This window comes from Leptopilina boulardi, unplaced genomic scaffold (genome assembly GCF_019393585.1).
Source record: "Leptopilina boulardi isolate dan_hultmark-lab unplaced genomic scaffold, ZJU_Lbou_2.1 LbouV2_324, whole genome shotgun sequence".
NCBI classification, from domain to species: domain Eukaryota; kingdom Metazoa; phylum Arthropoda; class Insecta; order Hymenoptera; family Figitidae; genus Leptopilina; species Leptopilina boulardi.
In genome coordinates, this window is record NW_026137890.1 from 54,570 (window position 1) to 63,270 (window position 8,701).

Sequence of the window (8,701 nt, forward strand, 5' to 3'; positions counted from 1 at the left end):
TAATGATAGAGGCTCTGGCAGGTACAGTTTAAGGTCGTCTGCAAATTTAATATACTTGAACAATTTAAGCTGGCGCCCAAGGTTAGCGATGTGTACGTTAAAAAGAAAAGAGGCATGAGGGGAACCTTGTGGTACTTCACATTCAATCATTTTCCATTCAGATTGCTCGCCTTTACTATTTACAATACTCTGGTATCGGTCAGTTAAACATGATCTGATGCAATCACATAAGACATGAGAAGCATTATGAGATAAAATTTTTTTAAAACTAAGCTATGATCAACTAAATCTTACGCTTTTGAGAAATTAAATAATATTTCTGTTAAATAACGAAAATCGAGATCACTGAGAAAAAGATTATTTATTGTATAAAAGATGGTGGATGTGTTTGGTACAAAGTTACCAAGCGAACTGAACCCTTTCTCACGGGGGTAAAACACAATGTAAAACTGAAGGCAGAGCATACGAGTCATTGAGTAACTATAAAATAATTGTACATTTGTTTCAGCAGTTTTGAGTGACAAATAAAGCAGGATATTTGAATCCATATATTTTTATAAGTAAAACACTACAATAAAAAGAAAACACAAAATTTACGAACTAATTTCAATAAACAAATCTTTTTCAATGAATTAATATTTAAATTATAGTTCAGAAAAAGACTTATTATTGAAATTAGATCATTAATTTCTGTTTTCCTTTTATTGCAGTATTTTGAAATAAAAACTTATTAAAAATATGAAAATTGTATCAATTTTCATTTATTAAAAATAATATAATACCTATATTAATAAATACAATAAATAATAATATAATAATATTTAATAATTATTATATATAATTGCCATAAATTTTTTTTTAAATAAAAAAAACTCAATCAAATGAAATTTAATTAATATAATAATAATTTAATATTTTAAAGCTAAAAGTAAATTATTTATAAATTTTTGAATATGATGTATCTTAATGACTATTAAGGAGAAATAATAACACTAAAAACAATTTTTAAATAATTTATTAGGGACACTTAAACATCAATAAGTCTTACATATAAAATAGAGTTAAAAATTTTTAATAAATATTTTACTCATTTCCACACCACCACTGAGGTAGAGTTAATTGGTGCGCTTTTTTTCATTGTGGTTCCCCAGTAGGCCTCATCCACAAGGAGGCACTTGAAAAAGCGTATGTAAATTTACTATTGAATTAACGTTATTATAAATAAAAATGCTCAAATACAACTAATTTTGATATTCTTTTGCATTATAGATTACAAATTAATTTTAATAAGTCCGCTAGGTGGCAGCTACTAAACACGTGTTCACATGTGTCTCGGTTGATTTTGTTTAAATAAAACGGTTTAAGTTTGGTCTGTTCTTTTACAACCTTATAGTTATAAACATTATTTTGTGCTGGTTTTTAGTGAAAGTTTTTTATTATCTGCACCATTTGCCTTAACTTGGCTCTCTGATTTGAATTTTTTCTAACCTAACATTGGACTGATATACTTGTGTGAAGTTTTTTGTTTATGTAACTTAAATTGGAACTGCTTTCGCTCAATTTACTTTTTATTTTTATTTGAATGATTATTTGTGTGCAAAAATGGCCTCTAGTGTTGAAAATTGTGCAAAATGTGGTAAAGATATTACACGTGCTATTCCTACTTTGTGTAGGAAGTGTAATCTTCCTTATCATCCCAGCTGTGCATTACAGCTGTCTACTTTGCCTGATGGGTCGTTCACCAAATGTTGTAAACCTAGGTCATTGTCTCCTTCAAATAATTCTCAATCTCAATCTTCACAAACCTCTGTTAACTTGGATAGTATTTTGAGAGCTATTAAGGTTTTATCAACAACAGTTTCTGATAATTTTGCCAATATGACTGAAAATATGTCAGATATCAACAAAAAACTTGATGACACACTGTGTAGGCTGAGTAATATGGAAAGCAGAGTTGTTGATTTGACGGAGCGTCTTAATGTTGTCGAAGAGAGACTTGATAAATCTGAAGCAAATGGTTCTACAAATATTGATTCTAATTCAGTAACTAATGTCTATATAAATGAACTTGTTGATCGAAATGAAAGAAAGAACAATCTTGTTTTATTTAATCTTCCAGAATATGACACTTCGTCAAATAATAGTTGTTCTTTGAAATCTGTGGTTACGACTAAATTAAAAAAATTCATTCAAACAGATGATCTTGAAAATATACGCACATTTAGAATTGGTTCTAATGCGCAGGTTTCTCGTAAGCCTCGCCCTGTTAAGATTGTATGTGAGACGGAAGAGAAGGCACAAGTAATTCTAAAAAAATTTGTAAGTGTCAAAAGAGACTCAACACGTTCAAGGGAGTTGGAAGATCTTTGGATGTCGAATGACAGGACGGTTATGCAGAGGGAGGAGATTAAGAGAGTGAGGGAGGAACTAGAGACCCGTCGATTAGACGGAGAAATGAATGTGTCAATGGTCTACCGGCGTGGAATCCCTACCATAATTAAAATCCCCCCTAGAAATCGCACATCCACTCTTACAGTCCAAATAGATGCGTGTAAGGAGAATCTGTAGTGATTTCCCCACTTGGTGCCCAAGGTTGTGTCCCTTCCTTGAAATAAACTTACTTTATTTCTATCTATGAAAATGATTTAAGGAAATACATACAGAACTAAATGTAGACATTGTGATTTATAGAAAATCAGTATTATTGAACAATAACAATTATTTTTGATATTAATTGATATAATGGTAAAGCAGATTCAATTTATCAAAAATTAATCTTCTCCTTTGATAATAATGTAATTAGATTTATGTTATTCTTTACTGTATAAACTTATACTGAACTTTAACCATTATAGCGCCTACCTAGATTTAGTTAATATTTTATATTTTGTATTGTTACTTACGTAACTTTTAGAATTTAGGAGTACTTTTGTACGAAAGGGCATGTCCCGTTAATAAATGAAATTGAAATTGAAATTAATGCTTATTATTTTGCAATTTAATAATTAAATTTTCTATTCTAAGCTATTATACTATTAAAAGATTTGATTACTAATAGCAGTAAAATAGTAACAACCCCTTTGAATGCATAATTTTACAAATTAAAATTTGGCATACATGAAAAATTAATAAAATAAAAATTCTTTAAAACGGTTGGTTGGATTAATAAAAATTGTGTATTGTGAAAAAAAGTTGAATAAAAATTCTACCAAATATTAAATCGTTAAAATTTAATTTTTGTGAAAGAACAATCTGTTTTTTTTAATTTTGTCAAGTTTATAGATTTTTAGTGCTTATTTTCATGTGCCTCTCAACAATAATAATTTTTATCTATGTATTACACGCATTTAAAATAATTGTACACATGCACATCATTCAGGAATTCTCTTTTATATAAAAAAAGATGTGGATACAGAAAATGTATGAAATGTATAATGTATTGGATCACAAGTTATAAAAATACTATGTACATTTTATACTTATAATCAAACAAGAAAATTGAAATTCGGAAGCCGTAAAATACCCAGTGAACATAATCTTTATGAATATTTAAAAAATAATTGTAAATTGATTGACTTTTACGTTTATAAATATAAGTTAAAAATTATAATACTAATAGAGTGTCTAACGGTCAGAGAAGTTTAGAAAATATTTTATTTCAAAAAAGTAAAAATTTAATATCATTAAATTAAAAGTTAAAATTTAATTTTGAATAATTTTTCAAAATGTCTTTGAGTAAAAACGGTAAAAAACTTTTAAAAAAGTAAGTAAGTAGGTGTACCTGGTTATTCTACTAAAATTTCATAAATATATTTTACTTTTAAAGAACGTATTTGCTTCTTTGGTTTACTTTAAATGGAAGGTATATAACAAAACTTATAAATACTTTTTGGTATTTTGAATCACAATAAGTAATAAAATACTGAATTTAAAGAACTAAACTATTTTTTTTTGTTATTTTTTAAAAGGAAACGAAAAACTTTAAATTAGAAGCTGTTAAATTTGAAAATAAAGCCTTTATTTATTTATAGGATTGAAAACAGTGAATTCCTATTTTGTTTACCACAAGGCCCAAGAACTTAAAATCGCTTTATAATGTTAAAAAGTACTCGATTCTTCATTTCGTCTGTGATTTCAGCACATATCATTTTATTTAAAGTTTTTGAATCGCAAATTTGTGCACGTAAAAATATAATTAAACGCATATGTGGCAATCCCCGCTTTTTTCTTCTCTATGAAAGACGATACATATAAAATTGTAAATGAATAAAATTACAAGTACCTTGAGTATACTTAAGGTTAACAGTCCATCCAGGATCACCATAAGGAAATATTGTAGGATCATGGGTCATGGGATCAAAATAAGACAATAAGACCCGAAATTATTTTCTCATTATTTTCTGTTGTACATACTGAATTTATATCAACATGTAAATCCCTCCTCAATTCTTTAATTGGAAAAATTAAATGACGCATTTGTAAATACAAAGTACTTTGCATAATGAAAAAATAATTTGTATCTTTTCTCAATCATTTTTAAAATTTATACATATGCATATAATTTAGAATTTCATTTACATATTCAATAATTTAAAAATCTTTATTACTTAAAATAAAATACTCTTTTATGTTCGACATGGTAACCTTCTTCAAATTTCAAGCTCCTGCTAAAGTCACTTTTCAAAACAAATCTTCCATTTTAGTTTCCTGCTTTAGAAAATTTATTTGGGTGATTCTCTCAAAAAGGACTAATGACGCTTTCTCGGTAATCTGTTCAAAAATAATAAAATTGATTGAAATTATTAAAAATTCTGTAACCCATACGTTAAGTTTTAACAATTTTCAATCGAATAACTAAAGAGAAATTCCAAAAAAATTTGTCAAGTGCGAGTTACACTCGCTTACCTAGGGTTCCCTTCACGATTATTTAAATATTTATATATGTTTAAATAAAATAATTTTCCGGTAATTTTCTTTAAATTTTTTTTATTTATTTTGACATATTTCTCAGAATTTCACGATTACGAGAATATGTTGTTCCAAATATAAATGTTAATATTCAAAAGTTTTATAATTTTGGTACAATAAACCTATACGATGTGTTTTAAACCAATTTAACCCAAAGGTGCTAGCACTAAAGATTTTCTTCTTGATTTTGATTGTCCAATATGGTTATAGGTCGGGCGCGGCTGGTAAGATGAGGGACACCACTTCCCCTTACAGGACAGTAATTAAGCGATCATCGACCATCTTATATAAACAATAATAGAAAATAAACCCTCAACCGAAGGCTGTTTTTGACGAAACAAATTGCAGGTAGAAACCCTCGAGAACCCTCATTATCAAAGCAAAGATATATATGTATATATAATCTAATAATAACGAGAAATTTCAAGTGCTAAGAAAATGTGAATGAATGAAGGAAGGCATGAATACAAAGATTATTCTAAGATAATTGGTTCTGTTAAAATATCTGATACTTCCTTAAGCATTTCTTTACTAATTGGGGTTGGTTCATTTTGAAAAGTAGAGCTATCTTCTGAATTATTTAATTCGTTAAAATGGGGCACATCTGTTGAAGTTTAACCATTATTATCAACAATTGGAACATTAATATTTATCATTTGACTATCATCATTTAGAAGATTTGGAAATATTTCATTATTTTCATAGATATTTAAACGTTACTCGACTCAGAAGTAGCTTGAACAGTGGTACCAAAAGATTGTGTGACTTCAATTGGTGTTTCTTGTGCATTAATAATAATTGATTCTTGAAATGAACGCGGCTCGGCATTGTACATTAATTTTTTTGTTTGCGGATTCGCGTAGTCCTCATCTAAAAAGTGTTTTTCGCAAACATTAAAATCATCACAAATTATTTCGAAATCAATTTACCAAGCAGTTTGCCACTTTCTGCAGCATGCTTCGTTTTGTGGAAATCTATGAAATATATTTTGAATATTTTCATCAAGCTCTGAATAACACTTTGAATCACAATTTGGAAACTTACACGATTTTTTAACGCGCGGCGCCATCACAAATTTATGTTAAGCACGTTAATATAAGAATAATTTTAAAGCTTTATTCTTTTAAAATCCAAGATTAGATATATCACAAATATTATTATGCAGTACAGATATCAGAAGACCTTACATCATGCTAAAAAAAAAATTTAAGCTACATCTCAATAAAAAAAAATCTTCAACCCATTCGAATAAAAAAACTCTTCTGAGATCAACTGCCACTAGAATTACATATAAAAAAAATATCACATTAAACATTTACACTTAAAATTTATAATAAAAAAAATATTTAAAATAAAAAACCTTGCTGTTTATATATTGGCTAATCTGTCTTTTAAAATGACAGTTAATTTTTTCAACATAACAAATATTGTAAATTTATACAATTCTAAAAATTTTTATAACATATGACATAACATGTTTAATAACAGAAAAAAATTTACATGATGTTTTATTAGAAACGAAAAAATTTTAAATTGGTTTAAGTCCATTTTTACATTCTCATCATAAATGAGAAAGTATTCGTTTTGGTTGATTTTGACCAACTTCTAATTCATGTAAATCTCCACGTTTTGAGACCTCCTGATGCCAAAAAAATAGGTTTTGAAAACCTGTCCGTCTGTCTGTCGTCTGTCGTCTGTCGTCTGTCGTCTGTAGTCTGTCTGTAGACACTTTTTTGTCCCCACGATAACTTGAACAAATCTTAACGAATCGCTTTGAAATTTGGTATACTCTTTCAACATGTAAAAATGAAGCCTGAGTTCGTCGGACAGACTTATCCGCCCAAAAATTCAAAAATTATTCAAATTTTGAATTTTTAAAAAATTCAATTTTTCTCAAATTTTAAAAAAAAAATTTTTTCTTAATTTTTTTTTGTTAAAAATGGGAGTTAATTTCTATCATATATTTTTTGATGTCTTTTTTAAAACTCGAATTATTATTATTATTATAGTACTTGTACTTTTATCAGAACAAGAAAAATTTTATTTCACAATTTATAAAATTATATCTACATATATTTTGGTTATATTATTTAATTTTGAAAAAGCAAAATCGATGCTTCCCGTTGATAAGATGCCCGTTCATTTGTCAGAATAATAAAATGCCAACTCGAGCTAAGTTCAATATGAAGCTAGTTCAATTGTCAAAATAATAAAAGGCTAACTCAGTTTCCGTATAATATAATCCTATCTCGCATTAAATTCAAATTCAAGTTTTCGTAAATTAAAAAAGAAGTTTAAGTCGATAAGAATATTAATTCATACTTTTTAATGATTAATAATTATTAATAAAATAAGAAATAGAATAAAAAACAAATCATAAAATAAATGAAAATAAAAAATATTATTTTAAATTGAAAAAAATTAATTTAGCCTTGAATTATTTATTACTAATATTATTTTTTTATTATAATTTTTTTATTAATTTTTTAAATTAATTATTAATTAATGATTAACAAAATCAAAAAAATTAATTATTAATTAATGATTAGCAAAATCAAAAAATTAATAAAAAATTATAATAAATAAATACAGTGGAACCTCGATTATCCGAACATCTATTATCCGAACCCTCTATTATCCGAACCGAAAAACATTTTATCCGAACTTCTATTATCCGAACTATTTTTTGGACTCCCGAATTTTAAATTTTATTTTCTCTATTTATTTTATCATTCATTCATTTCTGAGAAGAATGCGTGATTTGGCATCTAAAAAACGAATAGATGCTATATCTTTCAAAGCAAAATAACCAAATTTATGCCAAAAAAATCTTAAAAATTTCCGAATTTTCTGAGTTTTTAATATATTATTAATTAATATATATTTACATATATGTATATACTTATGTATATTTGAAAACATATGTATTAAGTTAAATATATAGTTCAACTGTACATTTTTTTACTTTAATTATAAAAAAAAATTAAAATCTCTACTATCCGAATTTTCGATTATCCGAACACAGCCTTGCCTAGATTAGTTCGGATAATCGAGGTTCCACTGTAAACAAATAATAAAATAATTGTAATTAGATGTTAGTTTTAGTTTCGACTTGTGGCTGAGTATATCATAGGTATAGGTGTAAATATTACAAGTTTCATGTCAAGTCAATGTATAAAATATGTATTTTGTTATTGTGAACTTAAAAATTATTCCTGCAATATTGCATTACAAACTTACAAAAAATATGGGAAATATTGCACGATGGTGACATTATGTTATATAAAAAAGTATAAAAAAGTAGAGAAAAAATATAATAAAAGTGTCAAGCGTACACACAGCAGACGTCACTAAAGGAGTTTATAAACACATTGATTATGGTGGGGGAGCTAAAGTGTTATACATAGTTTACGTAGACTTAAAGTACAGATCACAGTTCGTTGGTTTGTTTTTATTTTTATGTTATAAGTTAATGTATTCTAGTATTAATAATGAAATTCTTATAAGATCTATTCAAAAATTGCGTGTCTGTTTTAATATTAATGGAATTAGAGTTTCTCATGATATAAAACATTTCTAGAAAATTTCTTTTATACCAATTTAATTCTGAATCTAAAATTTTTGTATTATTAAAGTTGAACGGGTGATCTAAATCATGGGAGTGGCGAACCAGCGCTGTTACATGTGTATCTTTAGCACAATCCCTTTTGTGTTCATAAATTCTCTTTTTTAA

General features: G+C 26.9%; 1 long non-coding RNA gene across 1 annotated transcript; it reads right to left on the minus strand.

The window, feature by feature from the left end:
- Positions 1-4,533: 4,533 nt before the first annotated feature.
- Positions 4,534-8,319, minus strand: LOC127284331 (uncharacterized). The gene is made up of 2 exons (XR_007843467.1): positions 8,209-8,319; positions 4,534-4,770 (listed from the first exon to the last, which is right to left on the minus strand). It is a non-coding gene; the product is annotated as an uncharacterized LOC127284331 (long non-coding RNA).
- Between the last annotated feature and the right edge of the window lie 382 nt (positions 8,320-8,701).